The following is a 21,114-nucleotide window of genomic DNA, read 5'->3' as shown; positions in this document are numbered from 1 at the left end:
GTTACCATATGTCCTTCATGCCTATCGGATATCAGTGTGTACCTCTATTGGGCTAAACCATTTTCCTTAGTTTATGGGATGAAAGCTTTATTATCGATGAAAGTGAAAATCCCATCCTTAAGAGTCTTAAGGGAAGTTGGATTGAAAAAGGTTGAATGAATTCATGAGCGTTATGAGCAATTGAATTTCATTGAAGAGAAGAGATTAATAGCATTGTATCATAGTTAGCTATATCAGAGAAGAATGATAAGAGCTTATGATAAAAAGGTCTAACCTCATTATTTTCGATAAGGAGATTTGGTTTTGAAAAAAATTTCTTTCAAGCTAGTATGATAATAGAGAAAAATAAACTCTGAATTAAGAAAGGCCATATGTTGTAAAAGAGCTTTCTCGAGTGGAGCATTAATATTAATATTAGCGAAGATGGATAGAGATGATTTACCTAATTCTATAAATTATGATGTTGTGAAAAAATATTACGTTTAAGAAAAAAAAAAGAAAAAAGAGGAAAAAAAGAAAAAATGAATGAAAAAGAAAAAGAAAGACTCAAATAAAAAAACTACAAGCGTGATTTGAGTTAAAAGGGATTCATTTAAATTGAAAACTCAAAAAGGTGACTTAGATAAGAATGATACAATATCAAGTTTGAGAACTCATTAATATAGAGGCTAGCATGTTCCATGAGCTCTAAGTTGTTAGGTGCATCAAGTGATTGATTTTTTAAAAAGCTTTCAAGATATGTTATAATGATTTTTTGATTGTTTATTTTAGGTGTTGTTATCCCATACCCATTTTTGTAACTATTCTTCTTTGTTAATGGCCAAAGTTGTTATACCATTCTATTTAACTAAGAGATATTTCATTTTATTTCATTTCTTATGCCTCTCTTTTGACGACTATTTCCTATTTATTCCTAATCCATCCTTTGACTTTTCCCTTAAATACCTTGCAATGGAAGAAATGTGTGATTGTATTTTTACTTTTTGAAATTAAAATAATAATTGATAAATGAATAATAGCATGAAAGATTTCTACATTACCTTGGAGAGGTTGAGAGTGATAAAGGCAAATATGAAGTGTTCAGTTCTTGGTAAAGACATTGCATTTGGAGAAGAAAATTTTCTTTAAAAGGAGAATATGGGAGTTAACATTGAATGAGAAATATAATTGAGATATCAAATTGATTTGGTTTTAGTGCTTAAAGATTGAAGAGTTCAAAATCCAAAGGAAAGAGGCTTAAGAACTTGTTTACTATAATTGAAACAATGTTAATTGACATTTGCATAGCATGCATTGCATTTAAGAATGTCTAGTGCATGAATCTAGGAAATAGAGATATTGTAAGATTCCACATGGAGAAGATAAATATGAAGACTTTTCAATGAAAAAATTTCAAATTCTCATTTAAGAAGAAACCTCTGAGGTAAGATCTTGATCCTTGAAAGAGAATATTTTTTAAAAAATCAGTCATAGTCAAGAAAGATTTTTCAATTTTTTTTAAAAAAGTTGTGAAGCCTTTGTTCAAAAGAGCATTTTTCAATATTAGGAATGATTTGTAAGACCTTTGAGCATAATCTCCTAAAATTTTTTCAAACACGATCTATAAGACCTCTAAGCATAATTATTAAAAAGTCTTATTTATTTTTAAAAAGGCATTAAGCCTTTGATTAGAGGAGTCTTATTTATTTTTCAAAAGTAATTGAGCTTTTATTTATAAGAGCCTTATTTATTTTTCAAAAGTTGTTGAGCCTCTATTTAAAGGAGCTTTACTTATTTTTCAAAAATTGTTGAGCCTTTATTAAGATGAGCTTTTATATTTTTTTAAAATGTTAAACATATGTTTGAAAGAGTTTTTATGTTATTCAAAAAGTCTAAGTATTCATTTTAAAAAAGCTTAAAAAAAAAAAGAATAAGTGTGTCGAGTTGATTATCTAGATATGTAGGCTATCTACGTCCCTGCTTCACAGAAAGTGCACAAAAAGAGGCAATTGTAGACACCCTAATTTGTTTGGGGTTGTAACTGTTTGTTTTTTTTATGTCTAAAAAAAACATAAAAAGAAAAGTTAAGAAAGTTTAGGGGGTGGTCAAATTTGCTTAGAACTGTTTCTTTAAATCATAAAGTTTAAATCAAAATTAAGGTTTGAAGTTTGAATTAAAGGGAAGTCAAAACTTTTTTTAGTTTAAGGTTCTTACAATTTGAAATCCTATAAATATGAACCCAAAAACAATAAGAAGGATATGGAAAAAAAAAACATGAATAGGCAGAAAAAATATACACAATAGAAAGCAGAGAGAGTACAATTGCGAGATTTTTGTTTTTTTCATAAATGTTTTTGGTAGAAAAATATTTTGGTTTTTAGAATTGGGAAGATTTAATTTTTTGTTGCTAAAGGGTTATAGAAGATTAAGAGAGAGATCAGGTGTTAGAGTGAGTTTTTTGGAAATTTTTTGAAAACTTTTTAGATTCTGGTGAAAATTTTTAGTGAAATTCATTTTTTTGTGGTATTTTCTAATTTTCGATGAAGTTTCTGACAAAACTTGAACTTTTTAGTGAGGTTTCCAGATTTCGATGAGGAATTCTAAAACATGGTGGTTGGTAGTCATTGGTTTATAGAAAGAGAAAGAGAGGAAAAAAGGAAAAAAGATAAAGGGCCGGTGAAGATTTGAAGGAAGAAAGAAAATTTGGGCTTATATAGTATCAGGAAACGATGCCATTTCTAGGAGTACAAGATCCGTGCATTTTACTACCTGGAAGTTCGACCTAAGCGCTTGGCCTGCCTTTGACCCTTGTTCTAGTCCTTGGCTTAAGTCAAGCCGTGCTGGAGAGTTAGTCATTTCAACTGTCTATTACCCTGCAGCCGCACCTTAGCTCCAGCCAAACGGAGCTGCTTTTATTTTGTTTATTTTTTTGTTTTATTTATTTTGGTTGTATGTTATTATTTTTATTTTTAAAATATTATGCATGATTAAATTGTAGAAAAATTCGAGAAAATAATTAGAAAAATATAAAATTCAAATTTTAATAAAATTTTTAGAATAAATAAATAATTATCTAATGATGAAATTTTTTTTTTTAGAAATTACAAATGGTTAATTTCTATAAAATTCTTAGGTGAGAAACTTTTCTAAATTTAACCCAAATAGATGAAAATTTTAGGTTAAAATTTCAATAACATTAATATTTATTTTTAATTTTTTTTTTAAAAATAAAATATCAATAAATTTTGGAATTGAATTAATAATTATCCAAAGATGAGATATTTATAAATTTCAAATGTTAAAGTTTTTAAGAAATCTCTAGGTGAGAAATTTCTCTAAATTTATCCCAAATGGTGAAATAATTTAGATTAAATTCCAATAAAAATAATTGAATTCTTTTCCTAAATAAAATTAAGAATAAAACTAAAATTTGGGTGAAAATATTTGATAATTATCCAAAAATGAAATCTTAAGAAAAAATCACAAATAATTGAATTTTCATAAGATTTCTAGGTAAAAGGTTTTTTTTTTTTTTTAAATTCAACCTACATGGTGGAAGAATTTAGATGAGACCTCAAATAATAATTGTCACATTATTTTCTTTCTAAAGAAACAAATGACAAATAACCAGATTTCAATTTCTAAGAAAGTAAATAGACAAAAATGGTGAAAATTTTAGAAATAGAAACAAAAAGTGTAAAAATAAATTCCGATGATGAAATTCTTAATGATTGCAAATGGATGATTATTTAAGATATTTCTAAGTGAGAAAAAGTTTTTAATTTAGGCTCAAATGGTGGAAGTATTTTTAAAAACTCTACCAGATTGATAGAGAAATCTTAAGAATTATTTTCAATATTAAATTTAAGACTATTGAATCAAGACCTTAGGATAATTTAAAATAAAATGGTACTATCCTTTGGATGGGCATGTAGAGGTGTTATAACATTTTTCATATGTAGCTAAACTCTTGAACCCTATTCTAAGTAGTAGACTAGAACCTATTCTTTTACAGACCTGTAGTCAAGCTTAGAAGCTTCTTAAAAGGGTAGATTTATTAGGTAACCAATCACATCTTAATAAAAGATTAGTGGTGACTCCTTTTATTGTGTCTAGTTATAGGTCTGTAAATTTATATGTTATGACAGTTGGAATGATAAGTTTACTTAGCTGGCAAAATGCTACTTAAAATGTTATTTAGGTTTTTATATAAAAAATTTTATCATATTACAATTGTATAAATGATATTTATATTTGAGATCACTAAATATTTTATATGTCAATTGTTATGCTTTGATGCAATTCTATAAGATTTTATGTAAAGATGTATAAAAGGATACGTGTTCAAAATAACATAGAATATATAGAGGTAAATGAGTGTTTAACAAACAATGCATTACTCTAAATGATTAAGAAAAATATCTTAATCATTCTTGAAATTTAAAAAGATTTAAAAAAATCAATTGATTAAATAGTTAGAGGTTTAATTAGTGATCAATAGGGTAAGAGTTCAAATCTTATTACTTAAAAAAATTTTCATTTTTTAAAGCCAAAAGTTTAATAAAAATTAGTGTGCTACCCACATGTCGTGTCGAGTATTTCAATTAAAGTTGGTTTATTTTTAGAGATTCTTTTATTTTTATTTAAGAAGATTAAGAGTTTTGTACATGTTATAAATTTTTTATTTTACCAAAAAATATGCAAAGGACTTTTAAAAGAGTTAAAACTCTTATTACATGAGAAGAGTGAGGATTCTTGGCACATGCTATTATTCAATAAAAACTAAATTTAAACTAAACATAATAAGGAACTAAACTGTACTAACCATTAAATGATACAAAAAAGAAAATGTTAACAATAAATTATCTCAATCATAATAAATCATCTGAAATCCTTTTTTTATATTGTTGGTCAACTAAATCCAATAAAAGTAATAAAAAAATCTGGAACATACAAAAGCAAGAAGAATATTAAACTTTAAATACCAGTATATGCTAAAAAATTAATTAGTAGGAATCAAAAGAGAATTTATATTTGAATTTGAAATAAATATTCAGTCATTTTTTGGTAAGATGTAGAAAATTAATAATATGATAAAGCCAAATAAAAAAAGGAGTTCAAAAACAAAAAAGAAAAAATTTTATTGAAATCAATTGGAGTTTAAACATTGCCATATTTCAGAGTTGAGGATATATATATATATATATATTGATATCGAAAGGATTAAAACTTGACAAATATTGTTCGCCTTTTAAATAATTGTTTAAACTTTACCTCATTTTTCATGTTTCAATCTTTTTAGTGGTTAATGCTAGATTGATTTGGGAGACAATTGATCGACAATCTGATCAATCCACCCGTTCTCGTATTTTGCTTTCCTTTTCTCTTCTTTTTGGATTTCTTTTTCTCTTTTTCGAAAGCTATAAGAAAAAAAAACGAAGAAAGAAAGAAAATTAAAAGAAGAAAATATCCATAAAGAAAAATGAAGGATGTAGACAACCCTAGGAAAAAGTAATAGAATTAATAACAATAAATCCCTTGCAGTCATAAAAAACTCAACTATTTTACATCATTGATGTCATTCATGTCTCCTTGCTAAAATCCTGAGAGCAATGAATTATCACATTTGAAACTAAAATGACTAAAATAACTAGGCCTCTCTTAACTAAATCATAAACTTTTAACCTAGATATTCCATATACATCGAGCCCTCAAACTGAAAAGTCCATCAAACAAAAATAAGGGTAACTATTACCTTCACAAGTTTTTGGGGGTTCTTTTAATAGGATAGCATAAATTGATTTAATCAATTTAAAAACCTGATTTAATTGGAATATTGATAGGTTTTTTATGGATACGATTTGACTCTTTCATTGAACTGAATAAGCCTTTGATTTTTTATTCAACCAATTGATTTGGTCTAACTTTTCAACAATATTTGAAAATATTTTAACACTTATATGTTCTATTTATCTATCTATCTATATATTTATCAATCAATCAATCAATCAATCAATTAATTAATCAATCTATTTATCTATCTGTCTATAACAATATATAAAAGTAGAGTTTGTGAAGATTTGAAATATTTGACAAATGACAGCTATGGTTGAGGGAAAAATTTTGAGAAAATCGAAACTAAATTCAAAGTCATAGCATTCAGATCGAATCAATTTTTTTTAATTTGATTTGGATATTAAATATTGAAACTTAGTTCAGATTGGCTTTCGATTAATAACCAACATTTATTTCAAAACACACATATGGAGAAAAAAACAAAAGTGATCAAATGATTAACAATAACAAAAAATCAGAAGAAAAAAATAAATCAATCTTCAAAACTCACAAAGATAAGAGAAAAATGAATGGGCAACTAAGAGGTAAATCAACAAAAGGAAAAAATTATAAAATTAAAAAACAATAGGTTAAAATCATGAATAAACCAAAAAAGTAAGAGATTGGAATTGATAATAAAATAATATGAAAAAAATCAAAAAAGGAAAGAAAGCAACAAACCAAAGGTTTTTTTTTCATTGGGATCACAATCCATTTCATAAATTGAAATAAACAACGGCATTTTACCTCACGTGGATTGTAAAGCTTTAAGGTGTATTTTGTTTTTAAAAGAACTAAAATTTTCATATAGATGTTGACATGATACGCTGAGAGATTAACTTTTCATTAACTTGTCCTTTATATTATTGTATTTATAAATGGTGACCTATTAGGCTAAAAGATCTTTCACTTACCCTTTATCAATAACAGAACTAGAATTTCTACATAGAGAGAGTTAAATAAAACACATGTACACATATACGTACATATATACATATATATATTTAATAACACTATAGATAAATTATTTTATAGAAAAAAATTTTCACACTTTACAAATATATTCAATTATACTAATCTTTTTATTTTAGAGTAAACAAATTTTAAATTTTTACGTAAACTTGAAAAATAAATAACATTTTTAAAATTTTAAAATGATTTAATAAGTTAAAATTTTATAGAATAAAAATTAAAAATAATTATATTGCCTTGAGAGGATCATTCATTTATTTTGAAAAATATATTTAAAAAAATCAATTCATAGCAGTTTATAGACTCAAGTAACTTTAAAAATTTTTAGGGGCCATGGCCCCACATGCTCCTACATGGCGTCGTCACAGCCTTTTGTGTATATTGTATTAATATCATCACAAATTTACCTTCTAAAATATTTTTATTAATAAGGATCAATTTCCATGACTAGAACGAGCCTTGGTTGAAGTAATATTTTATAATAATGATTTTAAAAATTAAAAGAAAAAAATATATTTGAAGGTGATTTTTAAAAACTTTACATTCAAATTTTTTCAAAATAAAATACAGTTTACTTAATTTTCTTTTTTGTTTCTTTTTCTTGTGCACGATGTTTTTTTTTTTTTGTCCTTTTAAATGTTAAAGATACCTTTACATTTCATAAATATTGTTTTAATTTTTATTGTTTTAGTCAAAATTTTAAAATAAAACTTTAACTACTTTAAATATTTGATTAAAATAAATTTTAATAAGCATGTATCTGAAAACTACTTTATTCAAAGTTTTGAAACAATATTTTTTAAATTTGAATTAATAATAATTTTATAAATAATAAAGATCAAACTTAAAACATTCTATTAAAAAATCAAATACTAATTATGAGACTTATAAAAGCTTATAAAATAAATATATTAAAATATTAAAAATATCTATTATGGCGGATACTTATAAAGAATATTTTATAAATAATATATATTTTTTAAGAAATTTATTAAATAATCATAATTTAAAATATGACACGGTAACATAATATGAAAACGATATGCATAAAGGATACAAAGATAACTTGACTTATAATTTTAGAAAAATCATAAATAAGATTAATAAAATAAAAAAATTATATTTTATATTTTTGTCTTAATATGAATTGTGATACTTGATTTTTGTATAAAGCATGACATTAATGCAATATTTTACTCAATAAGATAATACAAATTATCATGACTAAATAATGCACTAAATGTTGGCTATGAGGAATCCATCCAAGGTTATAAAGGTGATAACGGTTTGATTTGATTTGATTATTTTAATTAATATATAGTATTATAAATTTTTAAAATTTGATCCGAATTTAGATTGAATTCTTTTTTTTTTTTTTGGAATTGATCTGATTTGAAACAAATTGTACCAGTTTAGTTTAGTTTATTTGATTTTAAAAGTTATTTAAAAAAATTTTATATTATTTTAATATGATTTGTATTTAAATAGATTTGATTATAAAATAATTATTTTTATTTTATAAAAATTTTAAAAATATATAAATTATTAAAAGTATATAATCAGTTCGATTCAATTCGATTCAATTTGATTATTTTTTAATTCAAAATTTTCATCCAAATTGATTATATATATTTAATATATGAATTTAATCTAAACCAAATAAAAAAATGGAAACCGTAATTATTTTTATTTTATAAAAATTTAAAATATATATAAACTATTAAAAATATATAATCCGGTTCGATTCAATTCAATTCGATTTTTTTTAATTCAAAATTTTCATCCAAATTAATTATATATATTTAATATATGAATTTAATCCAAACCAAATAAAAAAATGGAAACCAAACCAAACATAGGCCATTTTCTTGCTTTTTTTTATCTCATGGACCATCATGAGTAACAGTTATGATGATTTGCATAACAGGCCAAGGCTCTTTTGGGGAGGCAACAACGCCAAATCCTAACAGAGCAATATCGTGATATGATTAAATCGAATAAACCCTTCTCTATGGCTTCATGACAGTTCATATTCTCCAACCCATCGACCAATAGCAATACATTTTGAGAAAAACAATAATATTTTAAGAAATGATTTTCTTGTGGATAAAATAAAATTTGATGTAACAAACGTTGAATACAACAGTAACTCAAAGTTCATAGGTGCTACATGGTTATTCCATAAAAAAAATAAAAGGAAAAATTCTCAGCCTAATATTGTGATTTAGCAATAACACTGGAGTATTAAATCTGAAATTTAATTTAGTTGGTTTATACAATTATTCTTGTAAGGTGACATACAATAGAGTTAAAATTTAAATACTAATAACTGTAATTTTTTCTCTTAAGTTGCAACCTTTTGTGTATAAAAAAAACAATGGAGTATTGCATTAAACTAAGAAAATAACCAGACTAGATATTTCATTGTGGAACTCTTTCGACAACTTACCCAAAAAATAAGATATTGAGATTTGGTATTCAATGTATACTTGATTAATGGCCTTTAGATTGAGCATTTATCTCTAGTGCTTCCTTGAGCTTTCTTCCCGGTGCAAAAGCAAAATTAGGAGACACACTATTCCCAATTTACCTATGCTTGTGTTGGATGTTACCAGCAAATTTATAACTATCAGGAATCCTTGTACGTGCAAGGCAAAACAATGTTTAGTCACCACTCACCTGAAGATGGCAATACAAGAAGACTTTTTGAAACAAATATATATACAAGTGCAAATTGCAAAATATACTAAATTTTTACATTAATTGTTTTGAAAAAATCAATCAGTTGCACCACAAAAGTTGCAATTAATTCTCCATCTATCTTACGTAGCAAATAATGAATTTCAAACCCCAAAAGGTTGTAAAAACTAGATTATCAATTTGAAGTTGTCTATCATATTAGATATTCAATATCAAATAGTAAGCAGTTCAGAGAACATGCATCACAGGTGCCCAAGTTGATTATTCAAAAATTTAAAAGCAACAATTTATGAAATAATTCAAAAACCTTAATGTTTGCATGTGTGCATGCATGTACAAACGTAGGAGTTGGCAAAAAAAAAAGCAAAGTGAATGACTATTCTGTATTATTACACTATGATAAATGGTCTCAAAAAAATTAATTAATTAAGATAATGATGCTAATTAATTGAGGATAACTAATATTAGTAGCTTTTACTAAGTAAGATAAGTGAGTTTCCCTTAATTCTTGTATTATATAGATCTTGCTAATTGTTTTATAATATGGTACAAAACTAGATCATACAAGCATAAAAGTTGAGCTTCCCTAAATTGTTGTATCATCTAGATCTTTCTAATTGCTTTCTAACATGGTACAACACTAGATCAGGACAAGCATAAAAGTCTAACGTAAAACAAGCGAGGATAAAAAAAAAGGACATTTAGGAAGTAGAAACAACATGTTATGAAAATGTACTCCCATTCTTCCTTGGCATGGTTTATCTACGAAGAAATCTTATGAGACATACATATGAAATTCAATTCCAATACAAATTTAACCCTCAACTTTATAAAAAAAAAAAAATCTTACATTGATTGATTATTGATGCTAGAAAAATATTTTAGTTGCAATAAAATTTGTGAGATTATATATATATATGGTGTTACCCTGCATAAGACCTTCAATAAACTTGCTCTGCAATAAAGATACTAAAATCACTTCATACCAATGTGGTTTTATGTTTAAGCATAAAGTAATCCGAACAAAATTGATAAAAATGTCTTTTCTGATGCATAGCTTCTAATGACTAGTGCTAATCTTTTTGAAGAATCTTCATGAGACATGGGAAGAAGATAAGCTTTGAAATAACAATGTATTCTTACAACGAACCTTCAAACATAACCCAAATAGGCCTAAATATTCCAAACCAGTTTGGGTGACAAAAATACTGGGGATAAAAAAGAAAGGAAAACAATATGTCGAAGAAAGATATTAAAACTAAGAATTATATATATATGTATATATAAATGAATTACATCATTTTAAACAAGAGACTAAAGCATACCCAAATATGAACACATGAACTCTTACATAGTATATAGAAAAATTGAAAGCATGAATGATTAGCCAAGAAGTTATATTTATGAGAGATATGAGATTGAACATAAAACCTATTATTGCAAATTATTAATAACTTAATTTGATGCCCCAACAAGCAACATATCTTCATTCTTTTAAAATAGCATGGTTGATTAAAGCAATAATAAAAGAAACCAATAAAGAAAAAAAATGCAAATTTGTAATAATATGTGCAGTAATTGAAGCATGAAAAGCAAATTGATTATACCTCTAAATTCAAATTAATAGTATTTGAAGACAAAATGAGAATCTATGAAATCAGTCTCTCTTCTTTCTATTTATAAATGCATATTAGAGAAAAGAGAGATTGAAAATAGAGGAAGCAATACTTAAAAAAGGCAACCAAATCAATAAAAGAAAGAAATAACAAATGCTGACCTCATCGATTCCTTATTGGTTTTTGAATTTCTCGCATTCAATACCCATTGTTTTTTCATATTTTCTCAGCACTTCAAATCTTTATTTTTTAGGAAATGCTTTAAATTTGTTGCTCTGGCATATCCTTGCCCTTGCCCTTTCCGTAGCCATTACCGTCTATCTCCTAGATTCTTTGAATTTCATTGGATTGCCTCACTTTTAAATGTATAAGTGGTGGGAAATTTGCTAGATTGCCCCATTCCTCCACCACAATTAAATATAAACCTCTCATTTTCCTAATTATTACACATTTGGATTTTTTTTTTTAATTTTTTCATATCTTTGCGACTTTAATCTATTTGTCAACTTCAATTTGTAAGTAATTTTGATTTGATATATGAGCTAATGCATCCAACTTGGTCAAGTTTAATGCATAAATTAATGTTTAGTCATAAACATTGAGACATTTATGAGTATTATTATAAATCAAAGATTTTTAATGACTAATTATTAATAAACATCTCTTATTTGATATACGTTAATAATATGTAATCATATATGTTGCATATGAATATGTCTTATTAGTATATTTTTAAATTATAATTTGGAAACATATATATATTATAATGCATAAATATTTAAGTTACATGCCTTTCTCAGATAAACTTTCTAAGCACATCTAGATGACAGTCTTTTCCTTTGATAACGTGCAGCTATTTCTTGAGCAAGAAAAATATTCTCCACCAAATTTTTCCTTTAATGAAGGCACTTTAACAAAGACTAATGATGGAATGAAGGCACAATTTAAGGTTATTTGCCAAGATTCTAATAATACACTTGTATAGAGTATTACAACATGTGATATCAAATGGATAGGAGTTTAGACTCTTTAAAAGCATGTGGAATGGTGACTTGCAAATTTTCCTTAAGCATATCAATTGTATTAATCTTAATTTAAGAATATGTTTTACCAAGAAGATTTTGATAGTAGTTGAAAGCCTTATTCATTATTTGGTCAAAAGAGTCTAGCCTATTTCCATCAGTTTCATAAAGAATTTTGATAAAATTGTGAGATTGCTTGGCTTGAACTACTTTGTTAAAAAAACTTGTATTTTGATCACTGACATTTTATATTATGTTGTAATGAATAGATGGAGGAAAATGAAAAATAAAACATCATAGGATATTGGAATCTATCATCTTATAAATGTATGTCCTCTTCATCTAGTCTACATTATGATGGTTCAATTTCAAACTCATTTGACTGTTAGGGTGGTTAGCACCAAAAGGATAAAGATTAGTAATATTGACCATAATGCATGCCTAGAATGTGTATATACATAAAAAGATTGAGGTGAGCAAGACCTAAGCATGATGCATGAATTAATAAGATGGCTAAATGAGAGAAAAAAGTATTAGCTCAAAAGTAATATAATAAGACGAATTAGGTTGATTTAAATTTTTCTCAAATTAAATTTTAATAAATATATATGGAAAATAACAATGTAAGAAATATATGAAAATTATGAAATTGTGAAATTGTGATAAAATTGTGAGATTGCTTGGCACATAAAATTGTGATAATTGGAACTTTGGTGCTTCTACTTGGGTTCTCATGTGTTGTCCATGCGTTGCACTACTCCAAGGGCCTGGCGCACCCTCCAATTATAGTGAAATGGTTTTAGGGTTCAATCAACTGGATAGCTTTGCAAGTCTTACCAACCATTGCCAAAGGTTCAAAATTCTAGGTTCTACTATTTGATAGGGCCATGAAACAATTATAAACACAAAGTGTACGATCCCCATATGTGAAAGGATATATATCCTTTGTAAGTGGCATTCTGTTTTCAAATTGTTGTAATACAATAGTATTTTGTGTTGTTGATTTTGATTGAACATGAAAAACCTGATAAGAAGAACTTCAGCATTCAAATTCTGTTATTTTCTTCACCAAACAATATTTTAAAAACATTAATGTTTTAAACATGATCATCTATAATTTTAAAAATGTTTTAAATATTTGCTACATAATGTTTTAAATCATTGGATTTGCTACCAAAAATGCCAAAAATTACTTGTTAAAATTCCAAACTAAAATGGAAAAGAAAATGATAGATCCATTATCAGAAGTATCACGAGTCTAAGAGGTAATTTCTTTCAAAGAAGTGAAGAAACCGTTTGTCTGTGAAGAAGTACTAGGAAAAAATCTTGGTTTTAACATTGACAACCAGTTAAAACACTAAAAGCCCATATGCCACAAAGGCTACTCTCTCCAGAAATATGATATTTAAAATAGTTAGGTGATATGTTCAGATGTCTAAAAATTAACCATAAACATATTTGTGTAAGCAAAGTTGATTTAGTGTTCATCTGGCTGAGTACGATCACATTGCTGTATTTGGGCCTGGTTCTAATTTCTTTATCAATCTCCTCAAAATTCTGCTCAAGTTTACAAGATAGAGCTTTCAATGGCAATTACTAGGGCATTGGCATCCATTACTGAGGAGATGACACTTCTCAATTATGATATCTTAGATTAGATTGCATATTGCTCAATGTATATGTAATCATTTTAGTTTTTTTTTTTTTCAGTTAGGGAGAAAACACTGACTTTGTATTTCTGAATTACATAATTATTGAGCTTATAGAGTTATTTATTTACTATAATTAATGCACTGGGAAAGGCAATTGAATTGTAGCTCGAATTTTACTAAGTTCTTTTGGGATATCAATTTATTAACATAAATTCGATCAAATATTTTGGTGCATAACTTGTCCTATATATATGATTCTTTGTATAGTTTTTCATGAATCTGAGATACGAGTAAGATTATTACTGTAAATTACTTTTACATTTGCAGATCAATTAGAACAAGTTCTGTACTCTTTTTTTTCTTTGCTAACCCGCATCGATGAGGATGATGACCGTGCTCTTCCAAACTACTTCCAAACCCCCTCTCAGGCCTTGGTTCAGACCTAGCCTTTGAGAATATTTGGAAGGGCTCCCTTCAGGGTAATGCCCTACGATTCCTAGTTTTGAAAGGTTTCATATCTATCCACTGCAAGTTCTGATCTCTCTTTTAAGCTTGGTTTGCGTTATTGGACTTCATTTTTCTTTCACATCAATATTTGTATCGGATGTGTTCGTCTTACTTTTCTAAATGCAAGATTTGGTTAATTTCTTTTTTGATGGGAGGAAAAATAATTCTTTGAATATGAATACATGCATGTAACTATCATTTTGGTGATTATCTATAATTCTATTCTATATAAACTATGATAATTCATTGTCTTTAGAATATGCTGTGATAATTCAATGTCTTGATTAAAAAAAAGGTCAAATTTTTATCAACATCATAATTTTCTTTCAAAATTTAGCAAAAGATCAGTTGAACAACTGCATTTGAGTATAATTCAGCTTGCAAAATTGCTATTGAAAATGATAACTCTTAACCATTTTAATTAACCTCAAGTTGACTCTTGAGATCAGTATGAAAAAGCCTTTATAAAATTGTGATGCATCTTTTCATTTGATTTTTAGTTATATAATGGAAGAGGTCTCTTCAATCGATCTAGTATAAATCTCATTTGTTTTATTTTAAGAAGTGAATTGAAGACTTTCAAATTAAAATCTCTAACTTCTAAATATCGAAAGATCCCTTTAATTTGAAGACGAAGGAATTGACATTTTACATTATTGTTTGATCAAGACTTTTAAAAATGTCTTGATTTTTTTTTTTTTTTGAGAAAACTTGGACTTATAGACAATAATGTACAATATCACTTGAATCCCACATCCCTATCATATCATAAACGAAATATAAGCGAGTTGTATAAGAAAATCATATCCCAACGTTAGAACATACTTACCTGGACGGGGTCGATGGGTGATCAAGAAGACCCATGGCCTAGGGTAGTGACTTCCATTGCACTTGGGAGGGGTGCTGCTCTAAGGTCTCCCCAAGTGGGAGAGCCTACGTCATAATTTGTGGCAGCGGGGGCCTGCGTTCGCGCAGCCCCTACCCAATCATAGTTTTAAATGTTCGTCCTGTCATGGAACTTATTTCCATATGCCTCTAACGTCACTTTAATGTTATTAAAAAACTCTTTTATTCCTACAAATTTCAAAGCAACATTTTAATGAGATTTTAATGCGAATCCTCAAATTTTTAATTTAAAAAAAATTCTTGGAAGCACTCTTGGAAGAATGTGTCTAATTGACTTGCAACAGTTAAACCATATGGTTGTGTATTAAAGCTGCTTGAATCTTAAGTATGGCAGCATTCAATGATACTATTTGTAGGAATTCGAAGGCAAAATGGCATGCCGGAAATTCCCATCTCAGGTGCATTAAATGTTAGTACATTTTATATGCAGATCATATATTTCTATATTAGAGAAATGAAGACAATCGACTAGAGGAAAATTATATGCAGCAAGAACTGCAATATCGGGAACAACAAAGCTCTCTTCTGCCTCTTATCTACAACATGAATGAATGCAAATTGAGAAGGAAAAATAAATAGAAAAGAAACTCTTTGTCTTGATGATTTGTCTATTACTTTCCAACATCTAAAGAACACGAGGAAAATAGATGTTCCAATCACAATCTGTGAATGCAAATGGATTCTGTATTCGCACTTGATTATAAGATAAAAAATTAGCAGGAAATTTGGAACTGTGTATGCAAAAAAAGAAAGACGACAGTGAACTGGGAGAGGAAGTTTTCTGGTCAAGTAAAAGATAAGGGATCGATGTGGACAGTTTTGGGCTCTCAATTTAGGGAAAACTGTTTTAAGACATTTCTTTCACAAGCCTGTAGACTTGAGCCATTTCGAAATCCAACCTCCCTATAAATCGAGAGGGCTAGGAGATAAACGTCAAACCCTTAAAACTAGGAATTGTAGGGCTTTACCCCTAAAGGAGCCCTTCCAAAAATTCTCGAAGGCCAGGGCTGAACCCAGGCCTACGAGGGGGTTTGGAAATAGTTTTCAACCAGCAATAGACGCGCTTCGGTTAGAACCTCACTAGCTGCGTCATTGCCCCAAGCGCAAAGATGCTTGGTACTGTTTGCTGTCTGTATTTTATAGAACGAGGCGAAAGATTGCGATGTCTTCCTTGCTGATGTGGGTTAGTAATGCAAAAAGGAGATTACAAATGTTGTCCTAATTGATCTGTAAAGGTGAAAGCAATTTACAGTAATGAGCTTACTTATCTCTCAGATTAATGAAAAACTATACAAGCAATTATATATTTATATATACGGGACAAGTTATGCGTCAAAATATTTGATCAAATTTATGTTAATAAATTGATATCTGAAAAGAACTTAATAAAATTTATGCTATAATTTCATTGCCTTTCTCAGTATATTATACTAAATAAATAACACGATTAGCTCAATTATGTAATTCATAAATACAAAGTCAGTGTTTTATCCCTAATTCAAAAAAAAAAAAAACTTCTAAAATAATTAAATATATATATATTGAGTAATACGCAGTTTAATATAAGATATCATAAATGATAAGTTTTATGCTTTCAGCAATGGATGCCAATGCTCTAGTAATTGCCCTTGAAATAAGAACGTGTTTATTATGTGCTTATGCCATAAATTTAAACAAAAAATTCATGGCTTATGGAAAGTTTTATCTTGTAAACTTGAGCAAAATTGTGAGGAGATTGACTAAGAAATTAAAGCACGGCCTAGTAAACTCAACCTAATTACTTTATATATATACTGCAAATAAAGCAATAGATTGATTAGAATGAAATTATTTAGAAATTTATTATTACTCATATATACAATAATATGATCAAACAATCGAAAATAGTTCAAAAAGTACTATTGGGATTTGTTGGAATCACATTGGCCAAGAAGGAAACATCTTCATAATAGTTGCAAGTCTGCCTATTTTGAATAAAGCTATAAAAAATCACAGAAGCAAAATCTCAAATGATCACTACTACCCGAATTTTTCAGCATATATCAAAGACAATGAGGTTAAAGCAACCTAATAATCTGTCTGCCTTTTTTTCCTCTTTTCTACAACTTGAGTCAATAAAATCATGCCAAGTACAAAAGATTTCAATAAAATCATGCTAAGCAGGACAAACACTCCTCACCCTCAACATGTAAAACTTTCAAGCTTCTCAACTTGTTTTTAATAATCGACACACATCCCACAAAAACCCCATTGTAGTACATAATTTCTTACAATTTTTTAATATATGAACATAACTTCAAATCATCAAACAAAATGAAAACTTGAAAATAGGCAGAATAGGCTCATCTTGGCTCATACTTTATTTTGTTTAAGTAGGATAATTTGCTATCCTTTTCTCACACTTGCAAGAAAATAGAAGAAACAATAAAAAATCACCCTATCCTAAATCTATTAACTTTAAATATGTTTGTCCTATTAAATATGTTCTATTTTCAAGTCCTCTTTATAACAAATTCAATAAACCACAAACAATAATCAAGATACAAACCACAAAAAAAAACCATCACACAAAGTCAAACCTTGACTTCTTTGTACAACTTTTATTGAAAATTGAGGAGTAACGGTCATGAAAAGTTTTTTTGAAATTGTATACAACTCATAATTATTACCAAAAATAAAATGACCCATTAAACCTCAACTATTGTTCAAAAATGCAATTTAATCGATCCAATGCTAACTCCTCCCTTGGCACTTACATTAGATGCGAAAATGTCAATGCATCTCACTCTATCACCACATTTATTAACAACAAAATTAATATTCATATTTAAAACATGGCTTGGACATTTTTTTACATATATTAGCTCATAATTTTTTACCATCCTAACCATAAACAAAAGCAAATTTAAAATACAAAATAAAAAAAATAGCCACCGTCAATTGCCATCACAGCAACCAAGATGCAAAGTATGTACATGGCAAAAAAAATCCAAAAATTATCATTATCATCATTTGAACACATACCTCTTCTAGCCACTAATTAATTGGTAAGAACAAAAATTAAGCATTGAAAAATTACATGCAGATGAACTTCATTTACTTTTTTAACTTTTTGCTTCTATAAGCATTGCAAAAAAAAATTCAGCAATTTTTGCATATTTCTTCAACTTCTTCTTGTTCCATTTTTTTGTTATTCTCTACAAGGAAAGAGACAATGTTGCTCAGCTCCTCAATTGAAATTTCATAACCCTATTTTCATAACATAAAAGAATCAAATTTAGTTAAAAAAATACTTAAATATAAGAAATTAAGAGACCACCTATTATTACTCCATTTGAAGAAGACATTTAATACCATACTTAGTTAACAGCAATGGGTGACAACAAATAACACATTATAAATTATTATTTATGAACAATTATACTCTCTTACTGTTAGCATTGAATTGATCGTTATTTTGAAATGATAAATATTAAACTAGATAAGCTTAAATAAAATTTTGAAAAGGATTTATTTAGTACATGTTCCTAAGTTTTATTATTTTTTGTACTAAATAAATAATGTGTTTTTCAAAGTGTAAACAAACCCTTCTTTATATTTATATTTCTTAAACCAAATCTATCTTTAAAGATTATTTATATTTGACTTTTTGATTTTCTTGTTTCTAAGGTCAAATGATCACTTGAACAACTTTGTTTTGTCATTTGAAACTTGTTGGAATGGTTCAAGATAGTTTTGTATTATTACACTATGAGAAATGTTCTCAAAGGAATTAATTAATTAATTAAGATAATGATGGTAATTAATTGAAGATAATTAATATTACTAGCTTTTACTAAGTAAGATAAGTGAGTTTCCCTTAATTCTTGTATTATATAGATATTGCTAATTGCTTTATAATATGGTACAAAACTAGATCATACAAGCATAATAGTTGAGTTTCCCTAAATTATTGTATCATCTAGGTCTTTCTAATTGCTTTCTAACATGGTACAACACTAGATTAAGACAAGCATAAAAGTTTAAAGTAAAACAAGCAAGGATAAGGAAAAAAAGGACATGCAGGAAGTAGAAACTACATGCTATGAAAATGTACTCCCATTCTTCCTTGGCATGGTTTATCTACAAATAAATCTTATGAGACATATATATGAAATTCAATTCCAATACAAATTTAATCCTTAACTTTATAAAAAAAAAAATATTACATTGATTGATTATTGATGCTAGAAAAATATTTTAGTTGCAATAAAATTTGTGAGATTATATATATATGTGTGTGTGCTATTAACCTGCATAAGACCTCCCAAAAACTTGCTTTACAATAAAGACACTAAAATCCCTTCGTATCAGTATGGTTTTATGTTTAAGCACAAACTAATACGAATGCAATTAATCAAAATATCTTTTCCTATGCATAGCTTCTAATGACCCATGCTAATCTTTTTGAAGAATCTTCATGAGACATGGGAAGAACATAAGCTTCGAAATAACAACTTATTGTTACAACAAACCATTAAACATAACTCAACTAGGCCTAAATATTCCAAACAAGTTAGGGTGACAAAAATATTGGGGATAAAAAAAAGGAAAACAATATGCCACTGAGAGATATTAAAACTAAGAATTATATATATATATATATATATGAATTTAATTACATCATTTTAAACAAAAGACTAAAGCATACCTAGATATGAACACATGAACTATTACATAGCATATAGAAAAATTAAAAGCATGAATGATTAGCCAAAAAGTTATATTTATGAGAGATATGAGATTGAACATAAACCCTATTATTACAAATTATTATTAACTTAATTTGATGCCTTAACAAACAACATATCTTCATTTTTCTAAAATAAAATGGTTGATTAAAGTAATAATAATATATACCAATGAAGAAAAAAAAATTTACAATAATATATGTAGTAATTGAAGCATGAAAAGCAAATTGATTATAACTCTAAATTCAAATTAATAGTATTTGAAAAAAAAATGAAAATTTATGAAATTAGTCTCTCTTCTCTCTATTTATAAATGCATATTAGAGAAATGAGAGATGGAAAATAGAGGAAGTAACGCTTAAAAAAGGAAACCAAATCAGTAAAAGAAAGAAATAACAAATGCTGACCTCATCGATTCCTTATTGGTTTATGAATTCCTCGCATTCAATACCTATTGTTTTTCTTGATTTTCTAGAGCTTTAAATTTTTGTTTTTAGGAAACACTTTAAATTTGTTGCTCTGGCATGCCATTGCCATTGCCCTTGCCTTACCCTAGCCATTGTCATCTATCTCGTGGATTCTTTGAATTTTGTTGGATTGCCCCACTTTTAAATGTATAAGTGGTGAAAAATTTGCTGGATTGCCCCATTCCACCACCACAATTAAATATAAACCCTCATTTTCCAAATTATTACACATTTGGATTTTTTTTTAATTTTTTCATATCTTCACGACTTCAATCTATTTGTTAACTTCAAATTGTAATTAATTTGGATTTGATATATGAGCTAATGCATCCAACTTGGTCAAGTTTAATGCATATATTAATGTTTAGTCATAAATATAAAAACATTTATGAGTATTATTATAAATCAAAGATTTTAATGACTAATTATTAATAAATGTCTCTTATTTGATATAGGTTAATAATATGTAATCATGTACATTGCATATGAATACGTCTTATTAATATCTAGGTTACATGCCTTAAATATACTTTCTAAGCACATCTAAGTGATAATCTTTTCCTCTGATAACATGCAACCATTTCTTGAGCAAGGAAAATATTATCCACCATATTCTTCCTTTAATGAAGGCACTTTAACAAAGACCAATGATGGAAAGAAGGCACGATTTATTTGCAAGATTCTAATAATACACTTGTATAGAGTATTACAACATGGGATATCAAATG

At 27.3% G+C, this 21,114-nt stretch overlaps 2 non-coding genes across 2 annotated transcripts; one reads left to right on the top strand and one right to left on the bottom strand.

The window, feature by feature from the left end:
* Positions 1 to 15,104: 15,104 nt before the first annotated feature.
* Positions 15,105 to 15,265, top strand: LOC149516949 (U1 spliceosomal RNA). The gene has a single exon (XR_016344472.1). It is a non-coding gene; the product is annotated as a U1 spliceosomal RNA (small nuclear RNA).
* An 891-nt stretch (positions 15,266 to 16,156) lies between these two features.
* Positions 16,157 to 16,300, bottom strand: LOC149516948 (U4 spliceosomal RNA). Its single transcript, XR_016344343.1, has one exon. It is a non-coding gene; the product is annotated as a U4 spliceosomal RNA (small nuclear RNA).
* Between the last annotated feature and the right edge of the window lie 4,814 nt (positions 16,301 to 21,114).

Source organism: Durio zibethinus, chromosome 8 (assembly GCF_047325235.1).
Source record: "Durio zibethinus cultivar Kanyao isolate XHJ-2024 chromosome 8, ASM4732523v1, whole genome shotgun sequence".
In the NCBI taxonomy this organism is placed as follows: domain Eukaryota; kingdom Viridiplantae; phylum Streptophyta; class Magnoliopsida; order Malvales; family Malvaceae; genus Durio; species Durio zibethinus.
The sequence above is the reverse complement of the archived record's forward strand: the minus strand, read 5'-3'. Positions and strand labels throughout refer to the sequence as shown.